Here is a 21,958-nt window from a genome sequence, read left to right as displayed (position 1 = left end):
GGGTGACGGGAGAACTGATGCCGGGCACGGAGAGTGCCTGCCAAAAATAGTCCGACGAACACCGCCGGCTTACTGGGAAAACACCGACAAGGGAGATCCAGGGTATGCCTCAGGCGCACAGGCCTTGCTGTGGGGGCGGACGTTAAGAGATGGGTGCGGGGAGGATTTCCTGCTAACTCATTACCCGCTGCAGCTGTGGCCTAAGTGCCAACCCCATTCCTGCTTCCAGGCCAGCCAACCCGGATGTGGCCCTCGTAAACCCTACCTCCTTGAAACCTACGATCTGGTCCCCACAATGCTCATCGCTCTACAGACCCCTTTAAAGGGGAGCTCTGCTACCGGAGCTGACATCCCAGCCCCACCCGCTGTTCCTGCTGGCTTGTGCATCGAAGCACAGAGCCCCACTCTAAAGAGGGTCAAGCCCTCCCGCGGGCCACATGCCTGACGATTACTCCGGAGCATGCATCTGCCAACCCCCGGGTGAACCAGCACAGGACCCGGGTGGCGGTCGGTGCAAGAGCGTGCCTCTGTAGGCCAAGACACACAGCCCAGGTGGCGAGCAGCTGCGCTTGACACTCTCAACCACCCCCCGCCGCAGCCAGGGCCTAACGCCCTCCCCCGCTGCAGCAAACAGCCATTAACCAAGCTGGGGGGGGCAGTTCGGGGTAAAGTAGGCGAAATGACCCCACCCAAAATGGGCATGGCCAGAGGTGCAACTAGAACCAAATTTCGGGGGGGGGGCTAAATAAAAATTTCGGGGGGGGGGCTGAACCTTCAATCAGTAGGCAGAGTGGAGTGCAGGGGCTCTTAGAAGGGGGTGAAACAACTGCAGGGCCTAATTAACATTCAAATGGTCTTTTAAAGACCTGTGTAACGTTCGGGTGCGGCTCTGTGTGTGCCCAGGATCTGTCTCATCCCGGGCTGCCACACACGACGGGGGGGGCTGAAGCCCGGTGAGTTCAATGGGTGTTGCGCGCCTGGGCATGGCAAAGGAAGCATCCACCCGCTGAGCCACCAGGCACCCTGCAATGGGTGATGTAAACCCGCTAGGGCCCGAGCCCCACGGACCACTTGTGGTCAGGGGCACCCGATGGAGTGCCGAGACGGCATGAGCAACGCTACCCCAATCCCCTCTGGGCGACCATCTGAAGCGGGGGGAATGCTCGTTGTGAGCCCAGGGGAGCTGTCCAAGCTACCCGCCCCCCCCCCCAGGTGGCTGCTCGACTTGACAAGGCCACCCTCCTCTGTGCGCACCCCCTTTGGGGAGCCGGGTGGGGGTAGAAATGGCCATATGGCAGCACTCACCGCGTTCAACTCAGCAGCTCCCAGTGGGTACTAGACGGCGTGTCCAGCGAGGCAGTGGTTGTGGCGTGTCCGGTGCGACAAAGAGGCTGTCAGCATGGTGGGGGGATCTATATACCCCTCACCCGCCACACGCCCCGGGAATGATGCGGCACTGCCCGCGCCCAGGAAGGGGACTCCACCAGAGTCCCTGCCCCCTCAGGAGGGGGGGGGGGTGGTGTGGGGTGCCAGATGCCACTAGAGCCCTGCCCTCTTGAGTGGCCTCCTGCGGTGGCCTCGGACCGCCGCATTCTTGTTGGTATTCTGGGGATGGGCATTAGAGCTTTCAGCCTATCAGGGTGCAGTGACAAATTGAAGAGAGCGTATCAGTGTCTTGAGGAGCGGGTGAATGATACTGCTATGACATCATATCACTTACGTCCAGTGCTGTGACTGAGTCTGCTGCCTAGCTTAGGGTAATGGTTTCAGGCGGAACCTCCTACACTAGGGTGAGTGAAGATCAAGTTTTTCAAGTTAGGATACACTGTATACTTATAAGTAGGTGTGAAATTTAGTATCGGCTGGGCAGTAGAATAACGGGATAGAATCAGTGCTGGGGCAGCAATCTTTTTCGATGACATCCCATGACGTCTTTCCCCAAGGATTCCCTTTACATCATATACAGTGCCCCTCATCTCTCCATAGACCCTCTCTCACATGCATTTCATTTGTTTAATAGCACCACTCATACTAAATTATCGTGTCAGAGCAATTCACGTCACATCACACATTATACAGAGACAATTGGGGCTTAAAGTGGGCTAAAAAACTGGGGGAGGGTCCCAAAGGGACGTGGAGATGTACATTAGGGCATGGCTTACAACACCTAAGCTAAAATCTGTGTTTAGCATTGTGTGCCAGTCGACTGGTATTTTGCTGCTTTTGTCGTTGAATCTCATACAACATACATATATATTATCACACTTACATTAAGTCAGGACTCTTGGCTTTGTCAATAGCTGTTGGTTGCATAAAATAACAAGCATTGGCATAGCCAATAGGTCTCGCCTTTGGGACCTTATAAGTGTTTAGCCATGCAACAGTTGATGTTGTTGCACCAAGGATATTGTGCTGGATAATTAAACATTTATGAGGTCCCAAAGGCGAGACCTATTGGCTATGCCAATGCTTGTTTTTATAAAGCGGGCTCCTGAAGGCTCCTGGGAAGCCTGAACATTTGCAACACTGACTAGATAGATTTAAATGGACCAGGTAGATTTAAATGTAAGTATAATATTTCACCACAACCTATACTAGTTCTCTAATGCAAATTCTTTTTTTTTTTTTGACGTGTTAGTGCATGGGGTTTGTGACCTTTGTAAACTGGCCACTGTGTGAATGTGCATTTAAAAAAAATTAGTCCATTGTTTATGTTGATGTTAATCCTTGGCCAAAAGAGGCGTGCCCAGGAGCCGGATCGCTTAGAGGAGTCTGCTCAAAAACACACAATTGCAAAAAAATTAAAACAAGCATGATTGATTTTTGCTTTGGCCTGGGAATCACTTTTCAATGCCTGCTTGACATGTCGATTTCGAAAACTTTATTCGGTGTGTTTAAAAACAACCATAAAAGTATAAATGGATAAAAGCTAGATGCATTACACATAGGTAGCATAAAAGTTATAAAAAATAGTTCTAAGTAATACTCAATATTCAACAAGGAAGCAAAGTCAGTGATGTCTAAAAACACTTAGAAATGTTAAAAAGAGATACAATCGTTGTTTAAAAACTTGGGGACATATTATCAAGAAACGGCGTTAAAATTATTGCTAAAGCGGCAATAATGGGGTTGATAATATGCCCTTGAGAATTCCACTAGAAGTCCATGTTCTGGTGTGAACATGGGCTTCTATTGGATTTCTCAAGGGCAGATTATCAAGCTCATTATTGCCGCTTTAGCAGCAGTTTTCTGCCGCTAAAGCGGCGATAATTTTAACGCTGTGTTTGATAATATGCCCCCAAGTTGAGTCGTCACTATAATGAAACAGCAATGCTTTTGCGTATGTTAATTGCATTATTAATAATAACTGCCACATTGAGACAAACCCTAGACATGTTATACCCCAGAACTGAATAGTTTGAGCCTAGTTGCAAGTCCAGCAATTAGGTTATGTACATGGGGGCGTGCTTTAATTTGGTTAAATCTAATTATCGCAGCAACCTGGGCTTAACATCGTGGCATTCATTATACACCCATGTTAAAACCGTACCAGCACTTCGTTTCAGTTTGCTTAGTACTACTTCTGGAGCAAACACATGGCATGTTGCTGCAGCCGAAAGTTCAGCCCCTTAGCTACTGCTTTCTGCAAGACTCTCACAAGGTTAGTTTTTTCGGGACACTACATTTTCCAGAGAAGAGTCTGCTTTTATGGCGAGGGATTTGTTTTTCTCTCAATTTACTGCAGTTATTTCAGTTGCAAGATACAGATCTCAAACAGGGCAGTCTGCCCTGCATACAGCTTTGCCATCTTCGTGAGCGCTGCAATTCAATAAATGTTATGCATCGCATGCCACGGGTGCCACATTTCACCCCATACCTTTTTACGCCTCCTGTTTAAAAAAGTGAGACATGGGCATGTTCCTGTGAAATGCACAACCGCGTTAAATGCCAAAGTGTAGTTCAGTTAAATGCATTTGTCTTAACCTTGGTGGTGAAACTGTAAATCGACGCCCTTGGGGGGAAAACATATTTTTTGTTTTATTGTACCTCAAAATAATGACGTCTTTTTTTAATTGTATTTCATGTATGCATGCCTGCGTTTTGAAACACATGGGTGTTCTATTTTGCACTGAAAAAGGAAGAATTGCATAGAATAAGAGTGATTGATATATTCGAATGCAGAAAGTAAAGTTGTGATTAAAACTAATTGATCTTCTCTTACGAGAGAAGGCGGCTCCCTCCAACAGTGGCGGTGCGTCCATTGGGGGCATTGGGGCGTGGCCCCACTAGCCTGGACGACCGCCGACTGCACTGCCAACATGTTATAATAAATACGTTTTTTATTTCCAATTAAAAAATAAATCGGAGCGCCGAGCGCACTAAGGCTCAGGGAGAAGCCCGACAGGATCGGGCATCCATAAGGAAGTGGGCCGGTGACAGGCAGGCAGCGCACAGGCAGAGGGTGACTGTACTGCGAGTGCGCATGTAAAAGGCCGGAGTTGTCCAGATTTCGAGTGGCCCGCGCATGCGCACACTTTAGACCTCCCCCCCCCCTCTATCACTATGGATATAGGCATGGACCCGGGGCCCTGGGTCTCAAAATGGGCAGATTTCAGTCTGTTCTTAGCCAATCCTGACGCAGTGGCGCTGCTAACGCTGCACCAGGATTGGCTGCTGCAGCAGGATGGTGCCGTGCGTGGGTGTTGGCTGCTCTGAGCCATTGTGGTCGGTGATTGGCCATTTGTCCCTCGTCACTGCGCGTGCTGGAATCATGCCAGATGCCCAGTCACGACAACAACACCATAAGTGAAAGTACAAGTAAGTAGTCGACTCGAGGATCATGTGATGACTGAGTCATAGTGAGACTAGAGTCAGTGGGCGCGTGACTGGGTGAGGAGCAGTTGACTACTCATTGTTGTGGGACTGAGTCGTCGTCGTGACCACCAGTACTGCGTGTGTGTGTGGACTCCGACCGCCTGCTGCCTGGACGGGCCTGCTTAAGCAGCCTGCTTTGCTTTGCGTGCATGTGCACTGTAGCAGCAGTAGTCATGTGATCTGACTACAACGACTCGAGTAGCACGACTGGACCACATCCCACCACCCACGTAAGTTATGATCATGACCAATCTGTTTCGTTATACGACGCCTTTATTATGATGACTGGGTCATAGACAGTAGTTCAAGAAAGACGGACCTCATATTAGGAGTACTGGTATCGACGGCGCTGCAGCTCCATTCTACAGCTATTTTCCTCCCCGGCCTCTCCAGTGTCAGCCTACACGTGGCAGCCGCCTAACGCATTCGGAAACAATAAAATGTGAAGCCAGGCAGCAACAGCTACATTGCTACAGCATTTGAGGCCGGCTTCCCCGCGCAATTAACTGACCCGAGCCTAGAGATCCTAGTAAAGATAAATCGTTGATTTCCCATGTTAATTCCCATACTTGCCTACTTGGTGTAAATCTATTCAGCTGCTTTTGAGCAATGTGCTTTTAAATTGGTTCCCACGGTGGTCTTGAAGGGGATAACAATGTAGGCATCACTGGACTGTAGGTCCCATGGGACCGTTACAATGTGGCCTCATGAGTTTTTTCTTCCTTGGACCTTTCGGGTACTGCAGAACTGGTCCCACTGTACAGAGGGATTTGATCGACTGACAATAAGAAGCAACAAAATGCCACGGCAGCCATTACAGGACTCGGGGGCCTGACCCGGACCCTGAAGGCCGAAAGAGAATTGAAAGCAGCCTATGAAAAGAGGGGGTGAGCAGACCGTGGCCCCACGAGTCCACGACCATTTTCTGTAGTAAAACAAAGAAACAATTATTAGGGGCGCAGGGACTGTGGTACTGACTCTCGGCACAGTGGTACTCAGTGGGGCCCTCCTTAAATCCTTTAACTAAATCACTGTCCGGCAAATTCCGCAATTCCAGTCGGTCAGTATAGCACAGTCAGTGACACTGTGTGACGCTCTCTGGTCTAGGCCATCTGACACCAGGAATCCCTTGTCACACTCCACTCGCATGCTGAACCATTCTAAAGGCCCACGTCAAATGAATGCTGGCTTGGCAGGACCCCAGGTGTAAGTACAGGGAGCTAAGGTGCCAACCGTTTCCTCAAGAAACCGCGGCTGAATAATAACCCATCTAGTTCCTGTAGTGTTCCTTCACATATGTAGGCAGGCATAATTGCTGTTGTAACTAATTACTCATAATATGGCAAGGGTCACATGATTCACATCAGTCTTCAAAAATAATTACACCAAAGGGGTATGGCTTTGCATATGTTTTCCTCCCACACCACGCATTCGTAGCATCTGCTCTCTTCTGGAGGACGGCCAGCAATCCATAGAGTAGCATGCATGCAAAACCAGTAATGGGGAAGTGACTGATTCATTCTAACACATTGCCCACAACGGACTGTGAGTTTATACTGCAAACTAAAGTGAAAAAAAGCGTAGTTCAACCCCAAAATGAGTGTGAATGTATAGTTTCTTCAGGGAGAAACAAAAAGTTTATAAATTGAAAAGCACAGTCCACTGTCCATGGCACCGAGTTGTCCTACTGTCGAACACACAGCAACCCCCTTTCTCACTCTCTCTCTCGTGTCTCTCCCTTTCCCCGATCTTTCTCTCTCCACAGCCCACATTCATTGTTCTTTCTGTCACACACCACGCTACACCCCCCTTTGTCAAGCAATGTTACTATGTTAGGACAATTTTACTTTTTATCTCTGGGGCGAGAAATTCTTCCATATGGGAACATGTGGTAGAGGAAGATGCTGAGGCCACCTTCTCTTAGTACCTCCAAATCATAAGGCTTCCCAACTATGCATCCCCTAAGTCTACTGAATGAATCCAGTCCCTGCCCTGTGCCTGTCCCCGTACAATGTGACAGGAAAATCAGGGGCATAAACTCACTCCTACATCCAGGTTCTGACTGGCCTATTGGGCACGGGCTGGCCTGAAAGGTTAGTGTGTGGGCACATTTTGGGGTTATTTTTGTGCCTGTTTTGTGCTCTGTTTAGACAGATTTTACTGTTGCTTTACCTGATATTAAAACAAGCATTGTCTGCAGCAAGCTCAATCCATGTAGGCTTCCATACCTTGCAAAACACTTATAAGGCATGTATTACAAGGTCAAACACCACAGTTTGCAAACATGGGCCACATGTAGTTGTCTAATTCACTAATGGAGGCTACATTTATTTCGGCTACATTTATTTTGGTTCTCTGAACTATTTTCTGTGCTAATTCTACCCTGCCTACAATTCTTTCAGGGCAGGTGGGCACCGACCATTCAGGGGCCCAATTCAGTTACAGGCCTATAAATATCTTTAAGATATGGGAGGCTTAGGGGCCTGCTGGGGGTGGAGGGGTGAGTAGGGCGGGAATCATTTTGTGTTACCCCCACTGATTTCCAGAACTACTGGCTTCACATTATGCAATCAATGAACATGGGAAATAGAAAGCACACACATCACATGGTGACTGGTCCAATGGTTTATTGCTTTTTCCAAACAAAAGAGGTAATTTCATAGCATACTTTTCTCATGAAAATTTTAATTGCCTACACCGTTCACATATGAACTCTGATTTGTTCAGTTTCCGAACACGTTGCCTAGCGTCATGGCGCCTACATTTTATATGGCCTTTCACCTAAACACTGTTCAGTAAACGTAGTTTAAATCAAAAAGTTGTTTGTTTTGTTGTTTGCAGTTTAAATAAAAACAATCTGTGAGGTTCTCAGCATTGTATCTTGAAGTCTGTTATGAAGATCTGTTGTTATACTGAATAAGCAGCTACCTAGTATGTTATATGACAACTCTTTAATAATGTAATACCTGCACTTTCACAATTGCTTTATTAACCTTCCTGCTTTCTCAAATTTGCTTGGAAATGCACCATTTTTCCACTATTTTTTCCAAATTTTCTCGGGGGAAAATTCCCCCGAACCCTCCTTGGGGGGTTCGGGCTCGCTCGCTACGCTTGCTCGCTACTGTGCAGTATGATTATCACTTTCCGCCTCACCACTTTCAAATGTCACCAGCCGCCACTGCCTCCCAAACAATATCAACTGCCACACAGGGAGTTATAAAGTTGTAAGTATACTTCCATTTCTAATCTTCAGTTCAATAGATATACATTCAGCACTTGTGCAACACAGTAATGTTTTGTTTCAGTTGTTAGTGTTTGCAGCACGTATTAGTATAACAGTTGTGCATGACTGTCTTCGTGTTTTAATTCACAATCAATCAATTGCTTTGAGGGCATATTGTTGAAAAAGTGGGAAAGAGATTTAGCACTTGCAAATACATGCTGTGCTACGCTGAATAAGACCATCGATCATGGGTCCAGATACAGCTTTAATGGGATAGTTTAACTCCTCTCAACTATAATAGGTTCGCATTTTAATTATTTAAGGCCCACGTGCATCAACAATGCCATTTCCTTATTAGCGAAAAATAAGGATTCGCTAGTAAGGAATAGCAAAAGGCTATGCATGTAGAAATCGCTAAAAAAATAGCGTTTTCTAACCATTCCTTCATTGCGACTCACAAATTGCGAGTCGCAATTAAGGAATACCTCCCCATTCATTCCTATGGGCTTATAGGCCTATAGGAATGAATGGGAAGACATTCTCATTTTGCGATTCTCAATTAGAGAATTGCAAATTGAGAATGCAATTTCAAGGGTGCCAGGGTGTCAAAAGGACACCCTGTTGCATCCCTGAAATCTGCATATGAGTACATCTTACACACACACATGCCACAACGGCATGTGTGTGTGTAAAATGGAACTTTGAAAAATGCACTTTAGTGCATTTTTCAAAGTTTTTGCAAATTACCATGAAGTTCAACTTCATGGTAATTTGCTCCCCCTATTAGCGAAATCGCTAATTTTTTTACTTTAATGCATTGCGATTTCTTAAATTGCGATTTTTGCATTTGGGATGATGCGTCCCAAATGCAAAAATACAGGTCGCAAAGGGGCAGATTCTGAGAATCTAGCCGCTTGCGAACAGTTTTCTCTTTGATCCATGTGAGCCCATGTTCTTTCACCCGTAAACAATTCTACAGCATGTATTTCAAAAATACTTTTACCGCTGTTCTGTTTGTCCCATTTTAAAGGTGTACTGCGGAAAGAGAGCTTTAGAGCTTTTTTCTCACTCAGTATTTGATACTCAACTTTAAATCCCCTGAGAAGAGGGGCAGTGCCTAGAATTCCTAAAACTCAAACGCAGGCCTCTTTTGCGAAAACCAGTGCAATATATTTGAATGGTGTTGCAAATAAATGTGTGCATTGCAAAATAAACTACTTTTTTAGGTTTTGCCTGCACAGCACGTACTCTATGCTTGGTTGCTTTTTCCTCCACCCTTTACCTAATCTCCCTGTAGCTGCACCCATTTCAAGGGTACTTTTCTGGGGAAATGTTTTTTTTCTTTGTCCTCCACCCTTTACCTAATCTCCCAGCTTTATATTACCACCAGTAGCAGCGCAATATATTGCCTTTCTCAATAAACAAGTCTTAACACTTTCACGGAGTTTCAGTAACTTATATTCCACAACTACTCACCAAGCTACAATTTACAACAAAAACAGCCTATTATTAATCACATAGGCAAAAGTTATTGCATTTGCCAAATGCTTGTTTCATTAGGTTCTATGTGGTCAAATAACTTCTCTCTGCCACACTCAAACAATTGTACAATAATGGATATTTCCTTGCTGGGCTAAGCCAATAGCGTCTTTGGCTTCCAAAGGTTTTTGAAAACATTTTATCCACTGAGACCAGGTTGTGTGCTCCTGGCCAGTAGCGGTCGGTGGCGGGAGTTCTGCCGGGCGGTGAGGTGGGGTGGGGGAGGGGCAGGGTGGGGGGTAGTAAACTATGGAATATGGCCAACTACAGGTAAGTGAACATATAAATAAATAAAAGACATTTTGTTGTGCGCACTGCATCGCAATTCGGAAGCTCACTTATTCCTACAGGAGGTGAGGTGCAGGAGACAGAAGGTGCAGAGCCACAGCGAGGTGCAGCCTGTTAAAAAAGTAATCGACAAGCATGAACATCACTGGCGCCATCTTGCTTAACAAGAAGCCACTCTCCGCAAGTAAACGGCATCCATTTTAGGTGCCGCGGCCATCTTGCGCTTTGCAAGTCACCTATGATTCACCCTGACCCTGCAACCATCCCTGGTGCCCTGATTCACCATGACCAAATGCACTAAGGTCATAAAACCTTGTCAGCCTGACAAAGCTCCAGAGCCACTTCCCACCCTAAAACACATTTGTCCTTTCATACCCTGCACATGAGCCAGGCCTTCTGATAACCCCCAACTGCACCTGGCCACTTGATCCGGTCCCAGGCTGTAAACCAAGCCTTGCAGACGTACTTTATTGCCCCCACACAGCAAGACTTGTTGCACAAACAGAAATGCTTGATCTTATCACTTGAACAACCTTTAGATCTGACCGATCCCACACACTTTTATGTCCTGTTGGAATGTCCAGCTGCAAGATGGCAATCATCTGTTAGATTTGGGAGGGGGAGCGACAGCTGGTGGGTCTGTGTGGGAACCGGCTGGAGGCAGGAATTCCAAGGATGTTTGACCACCAATAAAGTCACTGTGAAATGTATTAAAAGAAGGGCAGCAGAGAAATTGTTAGAACACCTTCTGAAGACATTCTGTGTGTCTGAAGCGACGTGCTCTCCTCTGGAGCAAATAAACCTGTTCTTTGCTTTTCAGCTCCCAGTGCCTGCCTCTTTATTTGATTAGCTGATAACTTAGAGAATTAGAGGCGACTAACGCCAAGCAGTGTTTGATGACAACTAGAGAAAATCTGCTTTTCTACACAGCCCAGTATGGGAGCAGATGAATACTGTGCCTACCTCATCGCCATTGCAGGTCTGGGCTAATTCAGCAAGGGGCTGGAGTGATGAAGCTGGCACAGACTGCACACGGCCCATGGGGTGGGAGCTGCTCAACATTGATTCTGTCCTTATCGCCAAAATTCCCTTGTATTGACAGGGAAGGAGGTTAGGCGTAACACAATTTATTGTTCAAAGAACACCATCAACTGTCCTTTCACCTGTCATGAATGTTGAGAGTATTGCATAATAATGCAGTGCTTGGGGAAAACAATAAGCATCCTCAAAATTGCAAACGGAAACATGGACAAGAGAAAAGAACAGAAATAAAAAAACACATTCCTGAAAGCACAAATACAGCCAGCCTACTACATCCCCTTCAGCTAACGGATGGCTAACACAAGACAGAAGTACTGCTTGAACCTAACAAGAGGCCATGTCACAGCTGTTCGATGACCTAAGATTACGAATGTTGGACTTGGCCCTTTAGGAAGGTTCACCCCAAAACTTTTTGCATTTGCCTAGTCCGTTTCTGTAACCTGGTGTTGGTGATTTTAGGCCTCTGCGCACCTTTTCACTGTGGTTCAGTGTAAAGTGTGTGTGCTCTCTTTGTATTTGTGGTGAGAGTGGCCTGCTCTCCCATAGGAATGCATGGGGAATATGTGTGTCCATGGTAGTTCCTGATGTGTGGGGGGTGAAGGGTCGAGTTTGGTATGTGCAAACTCGTGAGATTAAATGCTGCACGATGATGTGCGCGGATTTATTGTGTCTAGTGTAGAAGTGCCACTTTTAGAAGTTGGCCTTTCTGTGTGCAGGGAATGTGAATTGGATTGTCTGGCTTGTGATTGACAAGAGCTGGCTGGTGTGCTTGGCTCCAGGAGTCAGGAAGGGTCTGCCCGGTGGTGATTGGGGAGATCTGCATGTTGATGCAGGGAGGAGTGAACCTGGGACCTGAAAAGCCTTCCCTCCACAATGCTGGCTCCACCCCCTGTGGGGTGTCTGATGTCCCTGACCCACCCTATGAATAGGCAGAGGGGCTGAGCAAAACAAAGTGCTCCAGAACCAGTTGCATCTGATTCCCTCCTTGCCTGCATCTTTGGAAACAAAGGATTTGGTGTATAAAAAGGGGCTGTGACCCCATGAAAAAGCTTCTTGTCTTGCACTTGAAACAATCTGGGGCCTGCTGCTGCTGGGGCCCATGGGTAGGCTTGCCTCCCTGTGCCCTGCCCTGCCCCTGGATGCCTGGAGGACTTCGTGGGACCCTTTTACTTTGCTTAAATTATCTCCAGGACCCCAGAGAGACCTTTGGGGCTGCACTAGCACCTCGTGAGTGCTGGCTTCGTTTTTGGGGCACCTAGCTCCTCCTGCGCTGCATTTCCAAGAGGGAGCGCTGTGTTTTGGGCCCTGCAGCGCTGGGCTGCAATCCTCTTCGAGGGATTCCTGAAATGGGGACTACCCCGCCCGTGCTGCCTAAATTACTGGTGCCCACCCCGCTTCATGGCCACCTATTTTGTTTATCTTTAGCAGGTGCCCACCCTGCATTATGGCCGCCGTGCCCATGGGTATTTAAATTGCGCGGGTGCCCACCAGCGACTTTGCTTGTGTTCCTATTTTAATTTACGGGTTCCCACCCTGCTCTAATGCCACCTATTTAGAGGTGCTCATCCCTCAGTTTTGTTGCCGCCGAAATTGCCCCGCCGCGGCCGCCCTAGAAGTCAGGCAAGGTTGCCTGTGACATGGGCAGGGCCGTGGCAGGACCAGAAAAGGAAGCCGGCGGAGGGTAGGCCTCCCGCGCGGCCTGGGGCTCCCGTGAGCTGAGTAGAGTCCCGTGGCCGCCAGCAGGAAGCTGCACGAATGTTGCGGGGCTCTCATGACCAGGAGGGAGCCCCGGAAGAAGAAGTTAGCCCGCAAGTGTGGTGACGGCGGCGGAGGGGGTCCCGAGGCACATTGCCGGTGCCTGGCCCCCGCCTCGAATGAAGAGGAGAAGGAGGCAGCTGTCTGGAGCCTCGCTGGCTCCCCTCCCTTGAAGTCCCGGTCCTGAGATGGGGGACCGGGTAAAGAGAGGCGCGCAGAGAGGACGGGGCTCTCATAAGGTGAGAGAGCCCCGCAATGACTGCCGCCTGTGCCGCCCAGCGCATCGGGAGGAGAGTCCCCCGCAATGGAGCCCGGCAAGGAGAGGGCTCCGGGGTGTGGGTTCCTTGAGCGGCGCCACTTGGCAGTGGGCCGCTCCCACAGTGATGGTGACATTTTTAAAGAGCCAGAGGGCTCCAACGCTCCTAGGTGGTCCTAAGAGCCCGTGTGCTCCAGGGGGCCTTTATTTCTTAAGGGGGCCAGAGTGGCCCAGGAGCAGTGATTGGTCCTCAGAGCCCCATGGGGCTTCCATGTTTAAGGGGTCCAGAGGGGGCCCATGTTCTTGCTCACATTCTCACCTCATGTTTACAGAGCCTGATGGCTCCCACAAGCGCAGCATGTACCGTCAGAGCCCCGTGTGGCTCCAACATTGGGCTCATTTTATTCTGAGGGCCAGTGAGAGCCCATGCCGCAGATTTGATTTCACAGCTGCCCAGCAAGTAGGGGGCAGCTGCACCGTTCAGGCATTTCGTTTCAGGGGACATGTTCTTTGGAATCTAGGAGTGGTTCACACTTCTTCACCCTACCTTGGCCTCCACAGGTGCACAGCACTTAGTGCTAGCTGCAGCGTTTAGGCCCTGTTATTGTTCTCAGCTGCCCAGCAAGTAGTGGGCAGCTGCAACATTTAGGTTTTCGCAGATGGTGCACCCCAGACTGGCGCTGCATTGGCAGCGCGCCCTGACATTCTGGACACAGGGCATTTGACCCCCTTCTTCGGTGGCCAGTTGGCCAGGGGGACTGGTATATGGATAGGGTCGCAAGTCCCTAATGTGATTATGCACTGAAGTGATTGTGGTGCTAGGAAATGTATTGTGTATAGTATGTTTTGCGCACCCTGTATCTGATACCTCTTAAACTGTGGTTTATGATTATGAGGTTGTTTTACCTATGTAGGTTTGTGTTAGTGAGATTGTATTTCACTCTGTGCTTTACAGCCCCAATGTGAGTTATACTTAGGAGGTAGGCTCTAATGTGTTTAGGCTAGTGAGAGATTGCATAATGTGTTTATGCTGGTGAGGTTGGCGCAGGAGGTAATTCGCGCCTGATGTGACTGTGCATAATGTAAAGTTATGTTACAGGTTGAGGTGGAGTACAGTGATTACCAGTGGCTACTGGGTGTAGGTTTATGATTTTTTTTTTACTCGTACCAATTTCTGCTAAGTGTTGATCCTGACTGTGGCCCACGTGGCCCTGTCCTGTGTAAATAATCCCTAGTGAATATTGCCTGTGCCAGTTGGCACAAAGTATATTGTGTGATTACTATCTGATTTGTTTTGAGAATACAAAGGCTATTTTTATATAACCTTGTGTGGAGTTTCTTTTGTGGTGTGCCTGGGATGTTTTTGCTCTGTGCGTGCACAAATGCTTTACACATTGCCTCCGGGATAGGCCTGACTGCTCGTGACAAGCTACCAAGGGGTTGAGCAGGGGTTATCTTTGGCTTGTAACTCCCTTGCCCTGACTAGAGTGGCGGTTTCTGCCTGGCTTTGGCACAAGCCTTAGCCAACCAGAAATCCCAGTTCTAACAATGAACTAGCTGTGACAGAAAAGAGAGACTAGCTAATTCATTGGAGAAGAGTTTTTAGGCATTGGATAAAAATGAAAGGTATCCCAAAGACTTTAGATATTATGACATGAATAGACATGATTTTTACTTTTTGAAGATTTTATTAAGTTATATGTTGGTTCATCTATGTGTGTGATTGAGGAGAAGAAGGTACACACAAGTTGGATTGGCTAGAAGTAGCTCTGCATTTGCTCTTTGGCTTTCCAAAGAGAAATCCCCCGAATCTCCAGTGGATACAAAACATTCTGAAACCCATAAGCACAAGAAATGAAGGATTTGACCCAACAACCTAAAGTTGAAGTAGAATACTTGCACCTCTTGTTAGCTGGACCAGATTTCACAAAAAGTTAATCTGATTGCCAAAAAGATGCAGTCTTTGAAGGTAGATCGAAAGAGCTCTCTCAACATTCAGTTCAGAGGTATGCAGCTAAACTTTTTCTGGGGTTGATAGAGAACAGAACTCAGAAAGTACTCAGGGGCAGGAAGAACACTCCTCTGATTCAAATGAAAAAGTCAAGAAACTTTAGGAACAAAGGACAGCCCAAACCCTAAGACTACCCTGTCAGTAAAAAAAACACAATGTAAAGATCCCAGTTCACCTAGCTAAAGAGATAGCCAACAGACTCCAATAAAGTTTTTTTCACCAGGATGTGAATCATGTAAATTCCTTTCGTACGTTCGTCTGAACCAAAATTACAGCCTTCTCTTCTAGCAACGTGAAAGGATCTCCCTATAATGGTATTGCCTTACATTTGTTTCCAAGATCAGGGATTTATATGGATGAGGCCTGAATCTGGAGGTGTTAAGTCAAAGTTAATCACATCATTGTGTCGAACAATATTCAAGACCAATTGATTTAAAAAGTTTTTTTTTCCCAGACATAATTAAAGTCTCAGATAAAATCACCTACCAGTCCAGGATACGCTCCTGTTTCCCACTAGCTGGAAACTCTGCTTCACTGAGGGGCTTCATTGCTGGCTTTCTGGTCTGAAGATGAGAAGATCTTGAGAAATGTGAATATTATTTATTAGAGTCCCAGCAAGTTTGAGCTGCTAAAGCTGTATTCAAGCCCTTGTAAGACATACTTCAGATCTTTAAATAACTTGGTTATAATCTCATCTAAAAGGTCAGCAAATAGTTTTGAGGTCGAAGCCTGCCAGACAGCAAAGCTGTCTGGTTGCAAAGATATGTTGGGGACATGCTGTATAATTACCTAGGAATGCATTCTGCTCATTGCTTACTATAGGCTTTGTGTTTTGTAACTCACATTTGATCGCTTTCTATTCGCTGGTTTTATTTGTTTTAGGCCGTTCATCATGTTTTTGTCCGCACCCCCACCCTTGGAGCATAGCATGTTTACCACCTCTCGGACTGGCTTCTTGCATTCTTTGTTTTTCAGGAATCCTTATTTTCTTTTTTGTGAAGCACCCAATGAGAGTGCATGTGTTTTCAGTTGTCTCCCTTGTCTTCTAGTACAGGAAGCAGTAAATGTTCTGCCTTTCTTTGAAAAGGTTTCCTGACTCCAATCTTTCTGCATGACTGGTTCTACTGATCCACTGTTTCCTGCTTATTACATGAGCTCTTGTTGGTATACTTCTTGTCAACTATCATGTTTTTACTCAGGTTTTGAAGAAATAGATGTACTGTAATTTAAGTAGCATTTGCTTAAATATCGGGTGCATACTTCTTAGCTGTTACTTCAGTATTGAGTGTTAGCACAGAAGTGCTGAAAAAGAGTAGTCCTCATGAATGAAGCATACATAGAGTTTACATAACAGATTTTAATAGCATCTGCTGAAGACAGTGCAAGCACACATTCAGAGGACTTTTCACAAGAATCTGAAACCACACAGTGATAAATTCAAAAGTAATAAAGGAAATGTGTGCACGGACATTACAAACTACGCAATTAGAAGAAACACTCAATATATTTCTTTTACCAGCAACACTTATAGTGCAAGTCTCAACAAATGATGGATGGTTTCTAGCACATGCTACCTTAACTGAGCCTGTTTCTAAGCATTCTTAATGTTTATAAATTAGAGACTAAAGGAATAAAGAGTTTGTGAGGTCTAAGATTCTATTTCATTCCAAATCAATAGCCATGTTACTTCCTTTGCACATCTGACTTGATGAAGGTAGCAATAGTAAGCAAAAAATCTTACACCAGGGTGTGGAATGGTTAGCGACTCAGATACAGCTTATCACATTATTGCCAACATTGTGTCTCTTCTAGTGACTATGGGTATGCTTTAGAGGACAGTATCCACAACATATACATGCTTCCCTCCACCTACACCCACCATCATTTTACCTGTCCCCCACCCCTTTACTGTTGCTATCAATTCAGGTCTTGGATGCACCACACACCATTATTCTTCACCCTGGGGAAATGTTTGCAATTGCCCATAGTGTACAGCATCACTAATAACCATTGGCAAAGGCACTAGGTACGAAAGGCAAGACATATTTGCTTTGTCAATGCTTGTTTTCTTTTCTTTGCAAAGTAAGAGAATCTTCAATAAATCGGACTTCTTCTGCCTCCTCTTTCCAATCTCTTATCCACATGGGGCTGAAGCACTCAAAGCCAATACAGAGCATCACATAAAATGTCAGAAAGGAAATCAGTGTGCTTTTCCACTTGAGCCAATATATCAGAGCAATCTTCTCCCTCCTTCATGTTTACTAAAAAATATTCAGAATCTTTTACCAGAGACTGAGCTGTATTGGCTGCATATGTACTTGCTGTCAGTGCCTACTTAACGCTTGTTCATGGCACTCTTTTATATATATAGCCCTCTGGATTTACTGAAGTACGATCAATCATCGTGACCAAGATTGAGCTCCAAACTTTATGGAATGAGGCATCACCTTTCCTACATCTTCTAGGACATATAGCCTTTGCACGAAAAGTAGGATACTAATATGGTCCAGACCTTGCCACTATCTTCTTGCAGTTCTATTAAGGTGGGTGACCCAATATACCCTTGCGAGCTTGGGCTAAAATTCGTTATAGAAAAAATTGCCAGCAAGGGAATTTCTTTGTAGATGCCTAAGTAACAGGAGGTTGATCTATCTATACTGTAACAACTTTAGGATCAACTTAATTCAATTAAAACCTGTTCATTTTTCTAATTTGTCGTGAGACTACGCCACGCCAGACAAAGTTTTGCTGTGTATCGAAACATTTACAGTTGATGCGGACTAAGCACGCTACAACAACCCAGCCTTTTGAGACTGAGCTTCAATACTAAGAGGACAATTTGGATTTGAAACGGCGAGTCATGATTCTTTCCCTTGACTGGATAATTTGAATTTGAAACGGCAAGTCCCACACACACCATCTGGTTGGTGACGATTAAGTTGAAATTCAGGGGGTCATATTGCATTAAAGATTGAAGGTCCTGAGGATGGCCTTAAGGATTTGACAATTATAAGGCCGAAACGTCGACTTATTAGTCCACATTTTCTTTTAGATTAATTCTAATCAGCGATATCTTTGTGTACAGCCAGCAAGATTCGTTGTCAACTAATTGTAAAGAGTGGATCACAACGCAAGTGGTCTTTAAGAATAATTAATCTACTTCTGGTCCACTTATATTTTGTTGATTGATTTTCATTTTTTGTAAAAAAACTGTACCCTTTATGATGAAAACTTTCTATAAAATGATTTTTTTATAAAATCTATTTCCCTGTAGCTTGTTCTTGTGTGAGTATGTACCACTGTGTCAACACTGAAAATGACAAATTAGAAGAATAACAGGTTTTAATTGAATTAAGTTGATCCTAAAGTTGTTACAGTATAGATAGATCAACTCTCTTCTTGCAACAGGAAAGCCAAATTCGGTTTGCCACATTAAGAAAGAGAGTTTTCTTTATTCACTGCCTCTGAGAAGCCCAGAATCTCTCTTTAATGTTAAGAATCTGGCTCTCCTCATCTCTTCTGAAATATTTGCCAGAACTGGAATACATTGGTTCCATATTGCTCATGAGTTCTGATGCTTCTGTTTTGCTACAACTTTTCTGACGGAAAACTCTGGGCTGCTGCAACCTCAATCAGGCTCAGAATTTCTCTGACTGACATAGCTCAAGAATGTTAAGGATCAGGATGCGCAGAAGAAGAGCGCCTAAAAGCAGTCTTGCTGTCCCTTTATTCTTCCTTATCAACAGAAAGTATTGGAGAAATATGACCAACAACCACAGAAGCCCGACTCATCCTTGACCACCCCAGACAGGCAAACATCACACCTCACCTCACAAACATCCATTGGCTACCAGTCGAGAAGAGATGCCAGTTTAAGATTCTTACCCATGCTTAAAAGGCACTACCCAATGAAAGGCGGGCATACCTCAGCAAATGAGTGAACTTCCACTAACCTACCATTAACCCACCAGGGAATCCTGTTCTAGATCCCGCTCCCTAGCATCTACGCAGCACATCCATCAGGAGTAAGCATGGGCGAATTTTGCGAATTGGCAATTCGCGAATTTGCGGATTTGCGAATTGGCAATCAGCAAAATTCGCGAATTCGCGCGAATTTGCGCGAATTTGCAGATTTTTTTATTTTTGCGTGTTCGCGGGTGTTCGCGAGGCGCTTTGCATGTTCGCGGGTGTTCGCGAGGCGCTTTGCAATTTCGCTGGGTTTTTTTTTTGCCTGCTTAATCACTGCCACCCTCTCGTTTTTTATGCCCATCTGCCCTCTGTTCCACTCGTTTCTGTGCCCTTCTGGCCTCTGCCCCACTCATTTTTTGTCCCCTTTTGCCCTCTGTCCCACTTTTGTGCCCTTCTGCCCTCAGCCCCACTTAGAATGGCGCCGGCAAGCTGCCAGCGCCATTCTAAAATAGCTAGAAATAGCTTCAACAGGAAGCACTAATAGTTAAAATAAAGCAGGTGCTCCAGTTGAAGGTCAAATTAAGTTACACAAACATTAATCACCCCAAGTTTGGGGTGATTAATGATTGTGTAACTGAATTTGAACAGCACCTGCTTTCCTTTATCTATTAGAGCTTCCTGTTGAAGCTGACTTTTGTAACTATTTTAGAATGGCTCTGGCAGCTTTCCGGCGCCATTCTAAAAGAATTACAAAAGTCAGCTTGAACTTTTGACCCAATCCGTTCCGTTCGCGGATTTTGTGGGAAATTCGCGAATCTCGCGGATTGCGAATTTACCGAAAATCTGCAAAATCCGCGAGTGGAACGGATTTTCCGCCCATGCTTAATCAGGAGGCCGCTCCTTCGTCCACGAGATGGCTATGACCTGGACCATCCTCCCCCTACACCTTAGAGCAGCTCTGTTACTCCAACAATACAAGAAGGACCTCAAGACATGAATGTTCAACTGTTGTATGTTGATTTCGATTCCGTATGCATTTCCAGATTCATGCCCTTATATAGGTACATTTCACATTGCCCTTTTTTGGCATAGATATCCAGTCCTTATTTAGGCATAGTCCATACTAGCCAAATACAGGCATGACTACTTCCATCCGTTCATCTATGTCACAACGATTTCTTGGAAAACCAGACTCTTAAGCTGTTTGGGACTTCCCCTTGCTTGGATATTGATTTCTCCAAGAACTCATTTATTATGCATGAACATCTATTCCTTAGGGGTTCATTCATGACGTTCATATGCCCGACTTTACGTCAATGCTGGCATTCTTAAAAAAACCTTCAAGGTATAAATATACCTTCATTTACCATGGCAAAGCACGGTGTAGTTCGGTGCAGTTCAACTACCTACTTGCATGACACGGCTCGCCACAGCAAGGAAGCCAACTCTCCAGCTGACGCACTGACCAGAAGCTGTCCTCCTCCTGCAGAGAAATCCCACTCCAGTGTTTCTGAAAAAGAAACCAACCTCTCTCATTCTAAAGGTATGGAGCTGATTAGAACCTAGAGAAACCTTTGTCAGATTCTTGGCAACACTAAACTTAAGCTATACAGCACCTACTTCTTCCCTCGTACTAAACCTAGGTTAGGTACACTGGGGTAGGCGTATTTTAGAAGCACCAGTTGAGTATTTTAACCTGTGTTATTTATGTATGTATTTTTATATATGTCATTGCAACAGACAATGCTATTACAGTATTATTTTATATTACTGTTTACGCTGTACTTATTATACTTCGCATTCTGTCTAATGATTGTAGCAGTTCCTATCTTTTGCATGAGAAATAAGACTGTTCAATAAACCCTTTTATTGAAATGCCCGTCTCTCTATTTCTATGCAACTCTGTAGAAACGAAGTATGCATGATTGACTGGGTGAAATAGTTATCTATTGTTTCCACAACTCTGAAGATATTGTTCCGATTCTAGGGGAAACAAAGTTGACATGTTTATGCGGTTGTCAGAAACAAATCCCTTCTTGTTTATTCGAGAAAGTTTCGAGTGAACTCTGAGTTAGCTGGCGTACACACAATTAAGTTTAATATACTCGATAGAGACATACTGACCTCAGTCCTATGTCAAATCTATAGTGGATATTATTCTAATGCACAGAGCCTATTGGGAATATAGGAACTACACTACACAACCAGTAGGAATGGGCAGTGGAATCCCATAGCTCTTCGAGACCCTCACAGGTGAAGCAGCCACGCTATGCAAATCTGATTGATTGATTTGTACTTTGAAGATCACTTTCATTCTGGGCTTTTGAGGCCTGTGTTACACCCCTGCTCCACTCACCTTATATCACATTCATCCACAATAGGCATAGGCATAACAGCTACAACTTCCAAGCTTCCGTGCTACTGCTAGAAAATGTGCGTGGCCACCGTCAAGAGCTGAGAGATCTACTTTCCCTCCTCAAAACTCAACAAGCTTTGTGGTAAAAAGTCCATGACACAGAAATTACTCCAACTCTCAACTGTCCACTGTCTCCACCGTGCAATGTCAATATTCCTCGGCCCTGTACCAAGCAGACCCTATAATTGTGAGGTAAGCCAGTCTATAGGACCAAACAACTCTGTCCAAGCGCAGGAGCTCAGGGAGATTAAAAAAAAATAATGTTGCAGCCGGAGCCTCACACCCGGCTGAAAAAATAACAGGACGTCAAAAATAATCCTACTTGCAGGGTTACACCGAGGACAGACAACTTATACGCATTTACAATGCAATGGTCTTGGCATTATTAAAGGTAGAGCTATTGGCATTGCTTATGATTTTTTTTATCATAAATAAATAGCATTGTCATTTACATTGCCAATAGCTTAATCGTTATATAAATGGCATTGTCATTTGCAATGCCAATAGCTTAATCGCCAGCATATACATGACCTATTCCATTTACACCCACACAGAGCCACACACACACACATACAGAGCGAACCAAACACAGAGTCATTCACATAGAGCCACCCACACACACAGAGCCACCTTGACAGATCCACC

This window comes from Lissotriton vulgaris, chromosome 7 (assembly GCF_964263255.1).
Source record: "Lissotriton vulgaris chromosome 7, aLisVul1.2, whole genome shotgun sequence".
Taxonomy (NCBI): Eukaryota; Metazoa; Chordata; class Amphibia; order Caudata; family Salamandridae; genus Lissotriton; species Lissotriton vulgaris.
The sequence above is the reverse complement of the archived record's forward strand: the minus strand, read 5'-3'. Positions refer to the sequence as shown.